Here is a 21,790-nt window from a genome sequence, read left to right as displayed (position 1 = left end):
GACACCTTACCGTACACAACAGCACCATCATCAGACAACTGCAGATTGCTGCCCACCCTGTCCGCCGCCAAATCGTTTATGTACATAGAAAACAACAGCGGTCCTATCACACATCCCTGGGGCACTCTTCACGATACCCTTGTCTCTGATGAACACTCACCGTCGAATACAACATACTGGTTTCTATTACTGAAGAACTCTTCTAGCCACTCACACATCTGCGAACTTATTCCATATGCTCATACCTTCGTTAACAGCCTGCAATGGAACACAGCGTCGAATGCTTTCCGCAAATCTAGAACTACGGAATCTGCCTCTTGCCCTTGGTTCGCAGTATATCATGTGAGAAATGGCAATGTCGTAGGACTCTCTTTGTAAAACCGAAGTGGGATTCCATCTGGACCTGGTGATTTATTCGCTTTCAGTTATTTCTCTACGCCAGGGATGTTTATTACTATGTCGTCCATACAGGAGTATGTTTCATGGTAAAGTGACGGTATGTTAGCACGATCCTCCTGTGTGTACGATTTCTGGAACGTGAATATTAAAATTTCGGCTTTTGTTTTGCGATCTTAAACTGCTACACTGGACTGGTCAGCACGGAAGTGAATGGAAGCCTTATATCCGCTCAGCGATTTTACATAGGACCATAATTTTGTCGGGGTCTCTGCCAGATCTTTTGCTAAGGTACGACGACGGTAGTAGTTTTATGTAGTCACCAAAAATCCCTGGCCACACATTGATGCTGAACCAATGCGAATCAGACGCTCAACCATTCCCCGAGGGTTGTCTGTAGCCCACAGACGACGATTATGCAGACTGATGATGGCAGTTCCGCTAAAGTTTGATGACAGAAATCCCATGTTTTGGACTGGTGCAAAATCCTTCCCGCAGAGTGAAATCCGCAGCCGATAATCATTGCACTCGTTACCGGTGATAGGGATAGTAGCGGGTGTCATGCGGGATATCCGTAATCGTAATCTGTCTTACATCACGTCGGTAGGCCACTCGCCTAAAGCTTGTATTATGGTTCATCTTAATATCCTGTAGACCCCTGGCCCTCCAAATCTGATGTACGCACAGTTCGCCGCCTCCCTGCTCGTTCGTCTGTCTGAAAGGATCCATGATTACACAAACGGCCAAAAAAGGGGTTGTGGCTGCTGTTTGTGAGAGTTCTTGTTTTGGTATAGCCATGCTGCTTTACGACCATTTCCACCTGCTTGTCCGTTCGGAAACACCATATCGGCCTCTTCCCGACATGAATACCAAACCATTCTGCTGCTTACAATTACACAACGAACACACACCACGCCGTCAGAGGGACTCATTCTTCAGCGCCATGTACCGTGGCAACGATACATTTCCGCATTTCCGAACACATGTTCACAGAAACTTTTTTCCTCCATTTCCAGTCATGAATCCGCCCCTGCACTTTGTCGGTTTCATTAATGTATTTCGCATCGTAATTCGGAATAACAGAGGCAGGGTAATATCGTATTTATCCTCCGAAAGCGGGCAAGCGACTTTCAAGTAAAATGCCCTCCGTGTACGGGAATATACACTACTGGCCATTACAATTGCTACACCAAGAAGAAATGCCGATGATAAATGAGTATTCATTGGAAAAATATATTATACTGGAACTGACATGTGATTTGATTTTCACGCATTTTGGGTGCATAGATTCTGAGAAATCAATACCCAGAACAACCACCGCTGGCCGTAATAACGGCCTTGATACACCTGGACATTCAGTCAAACAGAGCTTGGATGGCGTGTACAGCTACAGCTGCCCATGCAGTTTCAACACGATACCACAGTTCATCAAGAGTAGTGACTGGCGTATTGTGATGAGCAAGTTGTTCGGCCACCATTGACCAGACGTTTTCAAATGGTGAGAGATCTGGAGAATGTGCTGCCCAGGGCAGCAGTCGCACATTTTCTGTATCCAGAAAGGCTCGTACAGGACCTGCAACATGCGGTCGTGCATTATCCTGCTGAAATGTAGGGTTTGGCAGGGATCGAATGAAGGGTAGAGCCACGGGTCGAAACACATCTGAAATGTAACGTCCACTGTTCAAAGTGCCATCAATGCGAACAAGAGGTGACCGAGACGTGTAACCAATGGCAACGCACACCATCACGCTGGCTGATACGCCAGTATGGAGATGACGAATACACGCATCCAATGTGCGTTCAACGCGATGTCGCGAAACTCAGATGCGACCATCATGATGCTGTAAACAGAACCTGGATTCATCCGAAAAAATGACGTTTTGCCATTCGTGCACCCAGATTCGTCGTTGAGTACACCATCGCAGGCGCTCCTGTCTGTGATGCAGCGTCAAGGGTAACCGTAGCCATGGTCTCCGAGCTGATAGTCCATGCTGCTGCAAACGTCGTCGAACTGTTCGTGCAGATCGTTGTTGTCTAGCAAACGTCACCATCTGTTGACTCAGGGATCGAGACGTGGCTGCACGATCCGTTACAGTCATGCGGATAAGATGCCTGTCATTTCGACTGCTAGTGATACGAGGCCTTTGGGATCCAGCACGGCGTTCCGTATTACCCTTTTGAACCCACCGACTCCATATTCTGCGAACAGTCATTGGATCTCGACCAACGCGAGCAGCAATGTCGCGATACGATAAACCGCAGTCGCGATAGGCTACAATCCGACCTATATCAAAGTCGGAAACGTGATGGTACGCATTTGTCCTCCTTACACGAGGCATCATAACAACGTTTCACCAGGCAACGCCGGTGAACTGCTGTTTGTGTATGAGAAATCGGTTAGAAACTTTCCTCACGCCAGCACGTTGTAGGTGTCGCCATTGGCGCCAACCTTGTGTGAATGCTCTGAAAAGCTAATCATTTGCAAATCACAGCTACTTCTTCCTGTCGGTTAAATTTCTAGTCTGTAGCACGTCATCTTCGTGGTGTAGCAATTTTAATGGCCAGTAGTGTATATAATGGATACGAGTGCAGGATGTAAACATATGTTTGAGAATGTTTAGAAGTTTGGGACTGCTCGTGAGTCGTGTTCGGATAGCCAGATACTAAGGGACCGCTCGGTTCGATTCCCAGTGGGGCACAAGTTTTCGTTGTCGTCATTCCATTATACGGCTGAGGGTTGCCCACAATCACAACTGCGAATGCATTTCTTGCTTTCCATTTAATCTTCGTGTAAATATGGATAGATATAACTGTCACAGATTTCTGACTATTCTTTTTATATATTGATCCCATAAACGTGTTGATGAAGAAATGTATTTAATTTAATCACTGTTCTGTTCGACCTCTTCACTTACTTTAACTTGTAGCGTTTTAATCTGTGTCCAGGGAGATATTAGCAATCAGGCCAAAATCGTAACCAGCGTACTACTCCAGTCAGACACCGTTAGTCAGAGTGAAATTTTGTGCAAATTCCTCATTTTAAGACTTATGCATAGGGCCGTAATTTTTGCGTTATCCACTTAATTTAGATGTCAGTTTTTAAAGACGTGGCCTTTTCATTTTTAGTTTTGGAGGGTTGAGGGAGATTCATCACCGCGGAGTTTTGCACAGTCTCCGAGCGGATTTTGCGAAGGGAGCCGCACGCAGTCGTCGTTTGATGTAGAGTACCTCGCAAGCGGCCAAAACTCGCAGCGCCGCATGAAGCTGCACTTCTTGAATGCGCCAGACGATACAGAAAGTGGACAGCGGCTCTTTTGGAAATGACGGAAAGCGTCGGTGCAGAGGCGGCCCCGTGAGTCGTTAAACCTGCAGGCTGTACAGGGTGCGGTTCAGGGCGTACGTGATTCTGTGGTGTTTGGGGTGTCCTGTGGATTCCCTCCTGTTATTGTCAGCAAGTCTTCATTTTAACATTCTCGATAACCAAGTGTTGCTCTCTAATCTGTACCTTCATGGTCGGTGCGCCACTTCCAAGACGGCGACAGCCGTGTGCACACAAGCCGCCTGCCGCATCTTCAACGTTCCACTAAATTGCCCGATCATAAACCAATAGATGAAATGGGAGATAAGATACTGCGTGAAGAGTCTGACAGAGCACTGACAGACCTGAGTCGAAACAAGGCCCCGGGAGTAGACAACATTCCATTAGAACTACTGATGGCCTTGGGAGAGCCAGTCATGACAAAACTCTACCATCTGGTGAGCAAGATGTATGAGACAGGCGAAATACCCACAGACTTCAAGAAGAATATAATAATTCCAATCCCAAAGAGAGCAGGTGTTGACAGATGTGAAAATTACCGAACTATCAGTTTAATAAGTCACAGCTGCAAAATACTAACGCGAATTCTTTACAGACGAATGGAAAAACTGGTAGAAGCGGACCTCGGGGAAGATCAGTTTGGATTCCGTAGAAATGTTGGAACACGTGAGGCAGTACTAACCTTAAGACTTATCTTAGAAGAAAGATTAAGAAAAGGCAAACCTACGTTTCTAGCATTTGTAGACTTAGAGAAAGCTTTTGACAACGTTAACTGGAATACCCTCTTTCAAATTCTGAAGGTGGCAGGGGTAAAATACAAGGAGCGAAAGGCTATTTACAATTTGTACAGAAACCAGATGGCAGTTATAGGAGTCGAGGGGTATGAAAGGGAAGCAGTGGTTGGGAAAGGAGTGAGACAGGGTTGTAGCCTCTCCCCGATGTTATTCAATCTGTATATTGAGCAAGCAGTAAAGGAAACAAAAGAAAAATTGGAGTAGGTATTAAAATTCATGGAGAAGAAGTAAAAACTTTGAGGTTCGCCGATGACATTGTAATTCTGTCAGAGACAGCAAAGGACTTGGAAGAGCAGTTGAACGGAATGGACAGTGTCTTGAAAGGAGGATTTAAGATGAACATCAACAAAAGCAAAACGAGGATAATGGAATGTAGTCAAATTAAATCGGGTGATGCTGACGGGATTAGATTAGCAAATGAGACACTTAAAGTAGTAAAGGAGTTTTGACATTTAGGGAGTAAAATAACTGATGATCGTCGACATAGAGAGGATATAAAATGTAGACTGGCAATGGCAAGGAAAGCGTTTCTGAAGAAGAGAAATTTGTTAACATCGAGTATAGATTTAAGTGTCAGGAAGTCGTTTCTGAAAGTATTTGTATGGAGTGTAGCCATGTATGCAAGTGAAACATGGACGATAAATAGTTTGGACAAGAAGAGAATAGAAGCTTTCGAAATGTGGTGCTACAGAAGAATGCTGAAGATAAGGTGGGTAGATCACGTAACTAATGAGGAGGTATTGAATAGGATTGGGGAGAAGAGAAGTTTGTGGCACAACTTGACTAGAAGAAGGGATCGATTGGTAGGACGTGTTTTGAGGCATCAAGGGATCACAAATTTAGCATTGGAGGGCAGCGTGGAGGGTAAAAATCGTAGAGGGAGACCAAGAGATGAATACACTAAGCAGATTCAGAAGGATGTAGGTTGCAGTAGGTACTGGGCGATGAAGAAGCTTGCACAGGATAGAGTAGCATGGAGAGCTGCATCAAACCAGTCTCAGGACTGAGGACCGAAACAACAACAAACCAATAGAAAACATCAGGCAGTGTATGCGAGAGGTTTGAATGTACAGGGTGACAACAACTGTAGAACTATATGAAAAAAAGCGTAAATTAGTTACAAACTGTGGCGTTCACACACTTTATTCAACATGTAGACAACACTACAGATATTCGGATCTAGGTTAGGAGATGTTCGATATGCCTGCCATCCTTGGCGATGGAGTGGCGCAGACGAATATCGAAATTCTACGTGACCCGCTGTCGGAACATCGATGCTGTCGATGACCTCCTGAATGGTCGTTTTCAGCTCACCATTGGTTTTGTGGTTATTGCCGTACGCTTTGTCTTTAATTTAGCCTTGCAAGAAGGAGTCGCATGTGTTCAGATCGGGAGAATATTGCGGCTAATGGACGCCCATGCCAGTGGCCTCTGGGTACCCCAGAGCTAGAATGCGGTCCTCAAAGTGCTGCTCCAGGACATCAAACACCCTCCTGCTTCGATGGGGTCGAGCTCCGACTTGCATGAACCACATCTTGTCGAAATCAGGGTCACTTTGGATAATGGAGCTGATATCATCTTCCAAAACCTTCACGTACCGTTCGGCAGTCACTGTGCCATCAAGGAATATCGCACCGATTATTCCGTGACTGGACATTGCACACCACACAGTCACCCATTGAGGGTGAAGAGACTTCTCGATAGCGAAATGCAGATTTTCAGTCCCTCGGATGCGTCAGTTTTGCTTACTGAAGAACTCTTCCAAATGAAAGTGAGTTTCGTCGCTAAACCAAACTATATTCACACCAAAGTCCTGTTCGTAAATTCTGTGGACAATGTGTTGGAGAAACACAACCGCTGTTTCACGGCCTAGGCCTTAATGGCTGATGGGTTCGAATTTTGTACGGGAGAGATACAGCTCTTCAACAATAATTTGTCGCAGTGTCTCCCGGTTCATTTCCACCTGTAGCACAGCTCGTCTGGTCGTTTCCCTGAGGCTGGTTTGAAACACAGCGCGTGTCGTCTCGATGCTTTCATGCGTTCTCGCCCTTTTTGGACGACCGATATTGCCAACTATGTCATCACGAACACTGCCCGTTCTCTCAAACTTGCGAATGAAATTCTTGATTCTTAGCACACTTTGACAGCTTGTCTTCAACTTGAACTCGGTCGCAAACTTCGAGCCGTGGTTGGGCTGTTATTGCTTTCATAGTAGGACTTCACAAGCACTATACGCTCAGGCACGCTGTACCGTGACATTTTCACGTGCAAATGGCCGACAACAAGAAGGCGCGGGCGCATGCGGATACGAGTTCCCACCATGCCCCGCGGTCAACCGTGCAGTTTGAACGTCCTAAAGCAAACCGTTCAGAAGTTATGACGATCGACCTCGCTTCCCGCGCACGGGGTCCCTGGTTCGATTCCCGGCGGGGTCAGGGATTTTCTCTGCCTCGAGATGACTGGGTGTTGTGTGTCTTTCATCATCATTTCATCCTCATTCACTCGCAAGTCGCCGAAGTGGCATCAACTGGAAAAAGACCTCGAAATACGGCGGCCGAACTCCCCCGCATTGGGCCTCCCAGCCAACGGTGCCATGCGATCATTTCGTTTCATTTCATTTTTTTTTTTCATATAGTTGAATAATTGTCACCCTGTACAAGGATATCTGTCATTGTTGATGGGTTAGTTGATGTGATGTAATAGTATTAACACCACGCTCATGTCATGTATGTGGCACAACATTTCTCTGGCCATTCTCGTTTATTCGTAAAATTTCTCTGATGTTTTCGATTAACTGGGGTGTTATATTATTTATCATATGATTTTTAAACGCAGTGTTAAATAAAATACAAACAGTAGCGCATGTAATTTGAAAATAGGCATTTATATTTTTAATAAAATCTGGTGCGTCTTTCATTTCCATCGGAAATCGCTTAAGTTCTTTGATATTCCCTAGTGGAACATTCTGAAACTACATGACGAACCGTTTGTCTTGCTGCTCCCCAGTGCTGTTTACTGACGGAGCCTTACCCGAAATATAAATAGCATCCGCGCTGCCATGATGGGTGCGTATTCAGTTAATCATTGTCCATATTCTGGGCGATCGGTTGAAGGCAGGGAGTTTCTTTCTTACGCAGGGCAATTTCGTTTCCGTGAGTCCGTTAACTCAGATTTGTGCAATTTAATGGTTATTTTCATGTACGGTTCTCTTTAAACAAAACCGGTTTCTTTCAATAATAGCCGCGTGTGGTTGCACAGGGGAAAACGGTTCAAATGGCTCTGAGCACTATGGGACTGAACTTCTAAGGTCATCAGTCCCATAGAACTTAGAACTAGTTAAACCTAACTAACTTAAGGACATCACACACATCCATGCCCGAGGCAGGATTCGAACCTGCGACCGTAGTGGTCGCGCGGTTCCAGACTATAGCGCCTAGAACCGCTCGGCCACCCCGACCGCCTTGGACAGTGAGTCATGGATTGCAATGTATGCGTTTAAACTCATGGAGAAGAATTGCTTTTCGTTGAAGGCCAGCGGACGGAATATTGCTCAGTATGGTCACCCATTCAACGGGGTTTGATCTTCGTGTACCAATGATAACTCTCATTTTGTTGTTCAGCGGTGCGTCGAGCATTTGTATGTGTGGGGTCTTGAGCCGTACAGGAGCACCGTATTCCGCTGCAGTGTGACTAGTCCAAGTACCAAAGCGAACAGAGTTTCAGCTGTGGAGCCCCAGATTGTACTGCACAGTTAATGCAGGAGTCCCGTTCAGATGTTTTGAGAGTGTATAGCCGTGTAGCATACGCTAGTGCGGGTACTGCTTCGCTTTTGCATGATGTTTTTTCCTGGAGATACAAGCCCAGCCACTATGTCATATCATAGAGGGTCTGATGATGGTATAATACAGTGCCGAAACTGGTTGACTCTGGACTAAATCACAGACGCAAAAAAAAGGTGTTGGCTTATTTATTGCTGTCTTAGGTGTTTACCATGTTTTCCTTGTAGAACAGTGTCCAGTGCAATGTAATCCTCGAATATATTGGGTGCTTATTGTGGTGAAGTAGTCTGTCACCAAAATGGACCTGGAGCCGTCTATTTTCCGGTCTACTGCACAAATGAAAGCAAGCAGTCTCTGTCCTGGTGTGTTTTGGTTTGAGTTTCATTACGCAAAATTATGTTCCCATTATCGCCAGATGGGATGTTAAGATGGCTTCTTCAAAATTTCGGTGTGACCATATCCAATATAGGTATGTCGGAAATGTGCTGAACAAGCAGCCGTGAGGCGAGAACAGATCCCTGAAGCTTGTTATTAATAAGTTCGACTGTTTTTGTGCACGGGATTATTTGAATCAGTTTTTATTAGACTGATTGAAATAATCCCATACACAAAAACGGCCATGTCTCCACTCTGTATCGTAAGCTGGTGAGAGATATATTAACGCAGTTAATATTTTTCATTTCGTATGAAAGTCTGCTTCTGTGTATGTCGTGAGTGACATTATGTTGTCTGTACAGTTTCTTTCTGGGTGAAGCTTGGAATTTTCTCTACTACGGCGGAGATTTTTTTGTAGACGATTCTTTCAAGAAGAGCGTATATTGAGCTAAGAAGGGCCATTGGAGAATAGCATTTTGACCCTTTACTTGGTTTTCCTGGCGTAATGATAGCGACGACGTTGGACTTCTTCATTTCGTTCGGAATTCTGTTTGTCATCGTGACTCGCTCAAGATCTCTGCTAGGCATTTTGGGGTATATTTTTCAGAAGGGACGCGGAAGGAAGAGAAATAACACGTGATGATGAAGCGAAGAGAATCCTGAGAGCAAATTAGAACAGGCAAATAGGGCATTCCTGGGCAAAGGAATAGTATTGCTACTAATTTTCGGCATTAATTCTAGGAAGAACGTACGTTTGGGGCTCAGCGTTGCATGGAAGTGACTAATGGAAATATGGCAGGAGCTGGAAAGAGGAAAGTTGAAGCGTCTGATATGTAACGCTGCTGAAGGATATTGAAGATTAAATGGGCTGATAAGACAAAGAATGTTGTCAGCAGAATCAGTGAAGGAAGGAACATACTGAAAACATTGACAAGAAGAAGGGAAAGGATCACAGGAACGTGTTAAGTCATCAAGTAATAACGCCTGTAACTGTAGAGTGTAGAGGATAGAAACTGCAGGGGAACACAGTAATTGGAATACGAGTCACCAGTCTTCTGACAGGTTTGATGTGGCCCTCCACGAATTTCTCTTCTGTGCAAACCTCTTCATTTCAGAGTAGCACTTGCAACGTCCTCAGTTACCTGCTGGATGTATTCCAATCTCTGTATTCAGTTTTTGCCCTCTACTGCTCCCTTTAGTACCATGCAAGTCAGTCCCTGATGTCTTAACAGATGTCTATCATCCTGTTCCTTTTCCTTATTAGCGTTTTCCAGATATTTGTTTCCGCTCCAGTTCCTCGCAGAACCTCCTGATTCCTTACCTTATCAGTGCACCAAATTTTCAACATTCGCCTGTAGCACCACATCTCAAATGATTCGATTCTCTTCTGTTTCAGTTTTCCCACAGTCGATGTTCCACTACCATACGGTGCTCTACTCCAGACGTACATTCTCAGAAATTTCTTCTTCAAATCAAGGGCCATGTCTGGTACTACTAGACTTCTCTTGACCAGAGATGCCTTTTTTGCCAGTACACAATCTGCTTTTGATGTTCTCCTTGCTCCGTACGTCATTGGTTGTTTTGCTGCCTAGGTAGCAGATTTCCTTCATCTACTTCGTGACCACCAACCATCACAGTAAGTTTCTCGCTGTTCTCATTTCTGCTACTTCTCATTACTTTCGTCTTTCTTCGATTTACTCTCAATCCATATTCTGTACTCATTAGATTGTTCATTCGATTCAGCAGATCGTGTAATTCTTCTTCACTTTCATTCGGTATAGCAATGTCATCAACGAATCTAATCATTGATATCGTTCCCTTCACTCTGAATTTTAATCCCAGTCTTGAACCCTTCTCTCATTTTGTCATTGCTTCTTCAATGTACAGATTGAACAGTAGGGGCGAAAGACTACATCTCTATCTTACACCCTTTTTAATCTGAACATTTCTTGGTCGTCCACTCCTATTATTCCCTCTTGGTTCTTCTGCATATTGTACATTATCCATCTCTCAGTACAGTTTACCCCTATTTTTCTCACAATTTCGAACATCTTGCACCACCGCCCTGGCTGGCTGCGGACCCCGCGTCGGCCTCAGAGGTTCGAACCAACGACCCGCCGTGGACTGGGGTGCTGTCGCCCCATGTGTTGCTGCATGTAGCCCAGCAACCAAGTCATTAAGGAGGACATACGATGCAAGTGTCAACACTGAAATGAATAGCTTGGTGCGGGAGAGAAGTTTGTGGCGAGCCATATCAAACAAGCCAGACTGATGAGAATAAAAAAAAAAAAAAAATTGAAAAGACGGTAGCCGAGTTTATCGGTCAAGGTAACCGACGTCGGACGGTCTTTTATGGAATCGAAATCCGTTTTTCTGTGGCCTATGATCCGACAGGTAGAGGATGGGCTGCGACAAAGAAGTAAAAGAAATGCTTGACATGGACTTGTGGAGGCTGCGTACCCGCTCGACCACAGCTGTTCAATCCTCGCAGATGCTGGCGCGAAACAACTGAAACAACTGCACTTTCGAGGATTTGAGGATTCTGACGCAATACGAGAGATTTATTCCATCGTCGATAACTAACGTTGAAAGCTGAACGCACGTACAGAGTCAGACGCCTGGCTGTGGGCAACGTGAAGAATTCGCTTAGCGCCGCAAGCTCCCGTAGACCGACTCGAGCGGAGGTAAACTGTTTACTCATCATCTGCACGGACCTCTGCCCAGCCGCCGAGATGACAGGCGCCGCTGTGGCATCACCAGTCGGCTCGTCGTCCGCTATCCTCTTAACGCGCTGGTGCGGGACTCACCACGTCTTCCGCCCACCTCTTTCTCCCGAGCAGGTCTCGACAGGTCCGCTTATCCCCGGCGTCCGTTTCATTCTCTGACGGCTGTCGCATCGCGAGCGCCTCTAGCGGGGCAACGCGGGAACAGGGGACAGGTTGCAGGCTGGCCTGCGACGATCCGATCCGACCCGCTTCCCATTCAGCGGCCGACAATGGCGCTATCTGCAGGCGCGCACGCCGCTGGCTGCTGGCTGCTGGCGAGGGATCAACTGCCGCCATTGTGCGCTGCAATTGGCACAATTCTGGCAGGCTCTCTCTGTGTGAGACCGGCTACCGCACCGCCAACTGCTGGCCTCCCGATGACGTGCCGCTCGCTAAACTGTGGGGCCACTGCATACGATTCGTCTCTTGGCATCTTCTTCTGCATATTGGTATCCAGAATTTCATCGGTCCGAGTTAGACCTCTTCCCTGTTCACTAATCTTTTGCCGATCTCTTATTTACTTGCACTAGTGAGCCACAAAAATTATAACCACCTGCTTAATAGCGTGTTGCTACTCCTTCGGACCACAGTAGAGCAGTAATGTGGCGTGATGTGAAGTCATTCTTGTGGTTTCGTAAGTATGTGGCGCCTAATAGCATTCCAGATATGTTAGATCGGTTTCTGATCACGTGAATCTAGTGTTCAAGACACCTACGTGGGTTTCCTTTCGTGCTCCTCAAACCACTGTAGCATGATTCTGACCTAGTAATATGGACTGTTGCTTGGCCGTCAGGGAAGACATCGAGGATGAACGAATGCAGATGGCCGACAGTAATGTTCGTTAAGCCACAGCTGAAGTGGCAATAAATACGATTAGACACTTACAGAAAGGTAAAATATATTTATTTAAATAGGTGAGTGCCCACTGTTGCCCACCCATGTATTTACTCCAGTTCTAGTAGCCCATCCTTCCTCATCTCTTTGTCCATCTCCTCTGCTCTCCACTCTGCTCCATCTCACCCCTTTTTTTGCCCACCTCCTCCACCCCCACTCTCCTCCTATCTCTTGCTTTGGCCATCTGCTACAACCCCTCTCTACGTTCATCTGTTCCTCCCATCTCTGTCCATCTACTTCTTCCCTCTCCATCCCCATCTCTCTGTCCACCTCACCCTCCTCCTTCTCTGTTAGTCCATCTACTCCTGCCCCCTCTCCCTGTCAATCTCTGCCTCTTTTCTCCCTCTGTCCATCTCCTCTTCCTCTCTGTCCCCTCTCTATGTTCATCTGTTCCTCCCATCTCTGTCCATCTACTTCTTTCCTTTCTGTCTATATCGTCCTCCACTACCTGTCTAACTCTACTATTCCTCTCTCTCTTCCCCACTCCCTTTATACCCTCCTCGACCTCCCCTCACTATCCATCTCCTCTTCCCCTCTGTCTCTGTCCATGTCTTGTTCCCTTCATCTGTTTATTCCCACATCCCCATGTCCACCTCGACCTCCTCCCTTTCTCTGTCAATCTCCTCCTCTTTCTTCCCTCTGTCCATCTTCTCTTCCATCCTCTCTCTGTCCCCTCTCTATGTTGATCTATTCCTCCCATCTCTGTCCATCTGTCTTTCCTATCTGTCCATATCATTCTTCACTACCTAAGTCTACCCCTACTGTTCCTCTCTCTCCTCCCCACTCCCTTTATACCCTCCTAGACCTCCCCTCACTCTATCAATCTCCTGTTCCCCCCACTCTCTGTCCATATCCTGTTCCATTTATCTTTTTATTCCCACATCCTCATGTCCACCTCGCCCTCCTCCCTCTCTCTCAGTCCATCTCCTCTTTCCTCCCTCTGTCCGTCTCCTTTCCCCTCCACTCTCTTCAGAGGTTCCATGCCCTCTTTTGCGTGTCTCCTCTCATTTTCATCAATTTTATTGATGTTCTATGCCATTGCACGGTAGTAACAGACCGAATAAGGTTTTTGTAATAAGAGTATTTGTACTGACAGCTCTAAAAATACATTTCACTTGATTCCTATACATGTTGGGTTAGTTCCCTGAGCGGCCAGTGCGAGGCGAGCATCGGAGGACGCGGCACACTGCGTTTCCGGTTGGGGACTGCACTTCCCTGAATTCTGAGTGGTTCGTACAATAGGCTTAAGCGCGTGGCGGAACGACTGACGTCGGTCGAGTTTCGCCTATTGTATGCAGGGTGAAACGACCTGCGAGACGCCTGAGTGTCGCCGCAGTTTATGTGTTTACCATTCTGGAGCGTCCGGAACGAAGATTCCTGGCACGGACTGACGGCATTGTCCTCTTGATTGAGAGAAAACTTGTGGACTGTGCCCTGCTGAGTGCGACTGTCTGGCACTCGATGGCCGGTGGTCTAGGCAGGTTGTTTTCGTAGCCGGTCAAACGGCAAGTTCAGTGCCCTCAGCTGAATAGCAGAGGCATGATTGGTCAACTTAAACTGAGGCTAGTTGACGTCATAAAGCCCTGCTCGAAATTGGAGGGAACGGTCGCTATAGGCGCGAATGATGCTCTGAGACAGTGTGGGGAAATTCAGAACTGAATGCTGATTCGCAGTTTTCGAGGAGAGTAGGGAGTAGAGCAATGTTGGCTTTCGCTCTTGCGTTGCGCGGGCAAAGGGATTTGGGGTCTGGTCTTTGTCGGAGTCGGAGGGTCTTGCGACTTGGACGCTCATTTTCGGAAGAACTTAGAATTCTCGGCCAGCCTTCGCGGCCAGGGGTTGACGCAGAGTTGCTGCACGGTAGAAGTCGGCGCCTACATCATCAGGACGCTGCCTACCGACAACGTGCTGCAGATTTCAGTACTGGTACAGTATTTTGCGGCTCCGACGTTGTAGGACCTTATCAATTTTATACTGAATCCCTCAGCAGCACGCGCGCTCGCTTTGCTACAAGTCCACCTTGCTTGTTTCTGCGTGTGATCCCATTTGAGCTCTCACTACCAACTGCGACACTGCTATATAGTCGGGAGATTAATATTCGATTCATTACGACCTCCAGTCATTATCGTCGATCTATTGCATCATAGAAAGTAGGAACCGCTTGTTCTCGAACCAACTCTTATTCTCATAATATTTCAGTATACCCTATCCTTTAACCTACTGTGTGTATCGACAATCTTGTGCATTTATGTTCTGATATATAATAAATCTCATTGTAATATTTATTCCACATATCATTTCGTAGCTATAGGCAGAATCCCATTTCCTGTTGTTTATTATGGTAAACTTCTCTTTTTTTAGTAGTTTACGATTCTTATTAAATTATTGTGAGTGAGCACTCCTTATTTTACTAGCTAGCAGGGTCCACTATCATTTTTTCTGTTACCGTTGTGCTCATAATTAATTAGGTGGTAGATAAGCAGGGGGTCGAATGCATGTCTCGTTCTCACGCAAAATTCGCCAGAATTAAAGAGGTACAAATTCCTCTCCACCCCGGCGCCTCGCACTCTGTCCATCTCCTTCCCTTCCTCTGTCCATTTGCGTTCACTCTTCAATCTGTCCATCTTGTCCTTCGGCAATCTGTGCCCATGTCTTTCTTGCCCCTCTCTGTCTATCACTTCCTTACACTTGTCTATCCACATAACACCCACTCCAATAGGTGACTGCTGGTTCTCACACCTACATTGCTTCTTTCTACATGGTAAGGAACATGTGTACCATGTTTGGTTGAAATCGATTCAAGGCTTTAGGAGGAGCTTTTTACTCGCAGCTTGGCCAGGGTACGCACATGTCAGATATAGTCCACATAATTTTAATAAATCTCATACGTATTTGTGCACATATTTCGTCTGAATCTGTAGCTAATTTGGCACTGCTGTTTCGGGGTCGTGCAGCTCAATCTTTCGGAAATCGTTAGGGAATTCAATATTCTGAGGTCAACAGAGAGCGTGTCGAGCAGGGCAGCTGCGAAGGGATACCGGCTGCAGCGGTCGTTGTAGGCCTCGCGCTCAAAGCGCCCTCGCGCTTGCACAGGTCCCGCGTCGCGCTTGTGAAGAGCAGTGCCAGACAGAGGAAGTAAAATTTCATGACTGAAAAGAAATTTTACTAACGAATTTTTACTCGCTGTGTGGTCCTAAGCAAGTTTGTCTCTGGATGTAGTACTACATCCGTCGGCAAGTGAAGTGATAAACACAAACGTAGTACGCCAAGCCTCACGTTGGGCGAAATCTAGCAACGCTGGAACCAGCGCAGCGCTGCGCTGCAGTCAGTTACAAGAGAGAAGCTTCGGGTGTTTCTGTAAGACCGATGCTCTCTTGGGCTCTGTTCCTCATCCAGCACGAACCTACTGCTAGCGTAAACGAACTCGTTTAACAAGTGTGTGTAGGAACCGACATGTCATACAACTATTTTTTAAAGATATGCGCAGATTGCCTGAATCACACGCAGTACGCTTTTCTTGTTATTGGTAAATCAAAGAAACTGAATGACAGTAGGAATAAATGGAACTTCCAGGAGTTTATATATATATGTGATCAAAAGTATCCGGTCACCGACAAAAACATACGTTTTTCAAATTGGGTGCATTGTGTTGCCACTTACTGCCAGGTACTCCATATCAGCGACCTCAGTAGTATTGTGAGAGAGCAGAATGGGGCGCTCCGCAGAACTCACGGACTTCGAACGTGCTCAGGTCATTCGGTGTCACTTGTGTCATACGTCTGTACGTGAGACTTCCACACTCCTAAACATCCATAGTTCCACTGCCAGCGATGTGACAGTGAAGCCGAAACGTGAAGGGACACGTACAGCACAAAAGCTTACAGGCCGACTGACAGAGACCGCCGACAGTTGAAGAGGGTCGTAATGTGTAATAGGTAGACATCTATCCAGACATTCACACAGGAAGTCCAAACTGCATGAGGATCCACTCCAAGTACTATGACACGCGGGAGGTGAGAAAACTTGGATTTCATGGTCGAGCGGCTGCTCATAAGCCACACATTACGCCGGTAAATGCCAAACGACGTCTCGCTTGGTGTAAGGAGCGTAAACATTGGACGCTTGAACAGTGGAAAAACGTTGTGTGGAGTGACGTATCACGATTCACAATATGGCGATCCGATGGCAGGGTGTCGGTATGGCGAATGCCCGTTGAACGTCATCTGCCAGTGTAGTGCCAACAGTAAAAATCGGAGGCGGTGGTATTATGGTGTGGTCGTGTTTCTCATGGAGGGGGCTTGCACCCCTTGTGTTTTGCGTGGCACTATCACAGCACAGGCCTACGTTGGTGTTTTAAGCACCTTCTTCCTTCCCAATTTTAAAGAGCAATACGGGGATGGTGATTGCATCTTTCAATACGATCGAGCACCTATTTATAATGCACGGCCTGTGGCGGAGTGGCTACACGACAATAACATCTCTGTAATGGACTGGCCTGCAGAGAGTCCTGATCTGAACGTATACCTGCGATAGAGGAAGCTGTCATCAAGGCTAAGAGTGGGCCAACACCATATTGAATTCCAGCATTACCGATGGAGATCGTCACGAACTTGTACGTCATTTTCAGCCAGGTGACCGGATACTTTTGATTACACAGTGTATAAATTCTTCTCGCACCACGTACGAAATAACGCAGATGAATATTTGAACAAAAGAAAGTTTTCTAAGTCGAATTAAATTCATGAAAGATGAGTATTAGAAATAACAATTGCGGCAAGATGGACGAAAATATAAAATAGTAAAAAGGAAGAAATTAAATCGAAACGAATACATCAGCATAATTAAAATCACATGGGCAAAAATTTTAAAAAAAGAAAAGAATAAAAGAAATGAAGTATGAGTGGAAATAAGAAGGTAGTACGATGATGAAAATGAGGCGCTCTAGGATTAGAAACGATAAATAAATGTAAACCAATTAATTGAATAAAGTCAATTATGTAAATCGAGGTACACTACACTCGACGGGATTCAAAAATGGTTCAGATGGCTCTGAGCACTATGAGACTTAACATCTGAGGTCATCAGTCCCCTAGAACTTAGAACTACTTAAACCTAACTAACCTAAGGACATGACACACATCCATGCCCGAGGAAGGATTCAAACCTGCGATAGTAGCGGTCACGCGGCTCCAGACTGAAGCGCCAAGAACCGCTCAGCTACAACGGCCGGCACGGGATTCGAACCCACAATTTTCAGCAAATCAGCCAAACAAATTAATCACTAGACTACATAACCGATTTAAATGTAAGTGCTATTTTCGAGGCTGTAATGGATAATAAGGGCTTGTGAAATTCTTTTTTGTCGATTAGTCGGAAACGAGTGTTGTCAGGGTTAACGTCGTCAGCGCATGATAGGTGGCATCCTAACCGACGACAGCGTACAAGTTGTTTCTAAAGGTCGATGTTACCCCTGAGGATTTCCCGTTGGAAGTGTTCACACTAAATTAATTTAGAACAGAGTGTAAATTCACTCTTTCCTTTGCCTCGGGAACGCTGAGAGCTTTATCGGCCAGTTAGCAGCTATAATCGTGCACTGCAGGTTGGAGAGAATGGGTGGAATGCCTCCAAGTGTGCGTAAGGCGGGGCAGTCCAGCGCCCCTAGATGGCCGCCGCCGCCACGCCGGGCGCCGTGTGGTGGGGGTGGTGGAAGGAGGGAGTGCCCGCCGTCGCCACTCGCCTGTCCTGCCCGGCTTTGGTCGGCCGAGCGCAGGGCGCAGTGGCCAGGCCAGCTTGCACGCACCCACACGTCAGCTGGGCCACCACGCGCGAATGTCGTGGAGGCCGAAAAGAAATTAGTACACCCATTTAGCAGTTTCCTAGATTTATTGTTGCAGCAGCAGCATAAAATGACTGCAGAAAGGAAAACACAAAACTTTATATAGACATACCTGAGGCTTAACATCGTCGTGGCAACATGAGGTCCTCAGCAACCGCCTAGAGCCTACACCAGGGCCGGCAGCGCGTGCCATGCTTCACGTGGGCTGAGTGTGCGGGCCGCGTGCGAGCCAATGCTCCTCCCGTCTTGGCTCGGCTCGTCCTTTACCGCAAGTACTCCGTACAGCGTAATATTTCATTTGGTACTGCCATGTGGCATTTTTCGGTCGTGACCACTCTCTTCAGTTCGTCAGAATCCTGGTGTCAGCACTCTTTTGCTATTTGTTAGTTTTATGATGAGCGTCTACAGATCCAGTGACTGTCTGTGCAAAAAGAGATGGTCTCGCGATCTTTTGCCACAAGCCTATAAACACGAATGGCCATGTCAGAATAGAAGGATGAGAATTCTAAATATACACTGAGGAGCCAAAGAAACTGGTACATCTGCCTATTATCGTCTACGGCCCACTCCGCGAGCACGGAGAAGCGCCGCAACACGACTGAAGTAGTGCTGGGGAGGATTGACACAATGAATCCTTCAGGGCTGTCCATAAATCCGTAAGAGTGTGAGGGGGTGGAGATTTCTTCTGAACAGCAGGTTTCAAGGCATTCCAGATATAAGCAATAATGTTCACGTCTGGGGAGTTCGGCGTCCAGCGGAAGTGTTCAAACTCAGCAAGCATTGTCCTGCTGGAATTGCCCAAGTCCATCTTAATGCACAATGGACATGAATGGATGCAGGTAATCACACAGGATGCTTATGAACGTGTCACCTGTCAGAGTCGAATCTAGGCGTACCAGGGGTCCCATATCACTCCAACTGCACACGCCCCACACCATTACAGAGCCTCCACAAGCTTGAACACTCTCCTGCTGACATGCAGGGTCCACGGATTCATGAGGTTGTCTCCGTACCCGTACAAGTAAACCCACTCAAAACGACACTCGCCCGACCACGCAACATGTTTCCAGTTATCAACATTCCAATGTCGGTGTTGATGGACCCGTGAGAGGAGTAAAGCTTTGTGTCGTGCAGTCATCAAGGGTACAACAGTGGGCCTTTGGCTCCGGAAACCCATATCGATGACGTTTTGTCGAATGGTTCGCACACGGACACTTGCTCATGGCCCAACATTGAAATCTGCAGCAATCTGAGCAATCTGTGATCTATGTCGGTGCGAAATGTAAAATAAAAAACTACGTCGTATGCAGTACGATTAAATCGCAATTTAAATGCTGCTCGTTCGCAGTTTCATCTCTTCCCCCTCCTCGTGCTCAGACAGTGTGGCATGGCGGTGGGGGAAATATGCAGAGAGGCTGAGCACTTTGGCACTTGGGTCTCTGGGCAGCTCATTGGTCGGACTAATGGCTGCCACTGGCCTAGACGAAATGAGCTGAAACGGCGCTGGCGCCGATAAGCAGAACCTCTGCCACGGAAGGCGATATGGGAATAGGGTCGTAAACAGTTGCAGAGAAAGTTGGGCAGCAGCTTTACATATAACTTTACATGTGATAAATCTTAGGTATGTCTATATAAGATTTTATGTTTTCCTTTCTCCAGTCATTTTATTCAGACGACAGTCTATTTTTTGTGCAGCATTTTATATAAACTTGACTTATCGTACAATCATACAAGCTCTGCACTGAAATTTATTTTACCTTTCGAGTGTGCACGTAGCGTTCACCACCAGCACATGTCAATTGTGTATGAATGTTGTGTCTGTTCCCGAAAGAACAGATACGACTGGTGACTGTACAGATTCTCTACAATGAAATGATAACTAAACCGACACCCTAGCTGCAAACAGTCGTTGAAATACGTCATTGGGGACATGTTGCAGCTAGGGTGTCGATTTAATTATCATTACATATTAATTGCATTATCTTGCACATCCATTAGGTTTATCACTTTACCCTTATTCTAGTTTATCGGGATGATGTTCACGACACTCTGTTCTATTTTAAACTGGACAACCAACATCTTCAAAATTTTATCACCTTGGGGCCAAGAATGTTGCGTCATCTATTAATTATCGTTTGGAATTAATTACAAATGTGAACTTTTCCTGTATAGCTTCACATATAGTAAAACTACATGTTAATGGAAGCAGGATTTTCATTTTTACTCTTCTTTACATACCACTGTATGCCTGAAGATGTGGCATTAACGCCACGGAACTAGTTGGAGCAGAAATAAAGATTTATCGTACAGCTCAAGCGGTCCCATTGATCATAGTTGAATTCTACAGCTGTGGATGCTGGCAATACAAAATTTGTTGCAACTTTCTCAAATGTATCATTGACTGACTTTCTGCGGATCATCTCACCCTCAATTTTGAAAAGACACAACATATTCAGTTCTGCACGTCTAAGGGCACCACACCAATGATAAATGTGACACGTGGTGGGGAAAAAATAAATACAGTGGAAACTTCGAAATTATTAAGTGACCATACTGACAAGAATATAAGCTGGAATATTTACGAGTACATTTTGTAACTTCTGAAGCAACATAGTTCAGCCACATTTGCACCTAGAACCGTCGCAAATCCTGGGGAAAGACAAATCAGTAAGTCGACGTATTTTGCATACTTCCGTTCAATAATGCCATGTGGAATAATGTTCTGGGGTAACTAATTTTTAAGAAAGAAAATCTTCATTGCTCAAAAATATGCTGTACATATCTATATTTGCATCTACACTTTGCAAACCTCCATGAGGTGCATGGCAGATGGTACAGTTCATTGTACCAGTTATTTGTGTTTCTTCCCATCCCATTCACAGGTAGAGCGTGGGAGGAATGATTGTCTGAGTGGCTCTGTGCAAGCCGTGATTATTATAATTTTACACTCGCGATCCCTACGTGAGCGATACATAGGGGGTTTTAGTATATTCCTAGAGTCGTCATTTAAAGCTAGTTCTTGAAACTTTGTTAGTAGACTTTCTCGGGATAGCTTACAGCTATCTTCAAGCGCCTTCGAGTCCAGTTCCTTCAGTATCTCTGTGACACACACCCACGGATCAAACAATTTTATCACCACACGTGTTACCTTTCTCTGTATACATTCAGTATCCCCTTTCAATCCTATGTAGTATGGGTCCCACACACTTGAGCAATGTTCTAGATCCGATCATACGTGTGACTTGTAAGCAATCTCGTTTGTAGACTTATTAAACTTCAACAGTATTCTACCAACAGACCGCTGCCTACCACCTGCTTTACCCATTACTGAACCTATGTGATCATTCCATTCCATATCCTTAAAAGAGTGTTACACACCATTTCCAGCAGTGACTCACTGATATTATAGTCATTCGTTCTGTGAAGTTTACTGTTTTACATTTCTGAATATTTAAAGCAAGTTGCAAATCTATGCACCACTCTCAACTCCTATCAAGATCTAACTGAATATTTATTCAGCTTCTTTGAGATAGTACTTCATTATAGATAACTGTACAATCTGCAGAAAGTCTGAGGTTACTATCAATATTTTCTGCATATTCATTAATATAGAGCACGAACAGCAAGGCTCCCAA

The sequence above is a fragment of the Schistocerca nitens genome, chromosome 9 (assembly GCF_023898315.1).
Source record: "Schistocerca nitens isolate TAMUIC-IGC-003100 chromosome 9, iqSchNite1.1, whole genome shotgun sequence".
NCBI classification, from domain to species: domain Eukaryota; kingdom Metazoa; phylum Arthropoda; class Insecta; order Orthoptera; family Acrididae; genus Schistocerca; species Schistocerca nitens.
Note: the sequence above shows the minus strand (reverse complement) of the source record.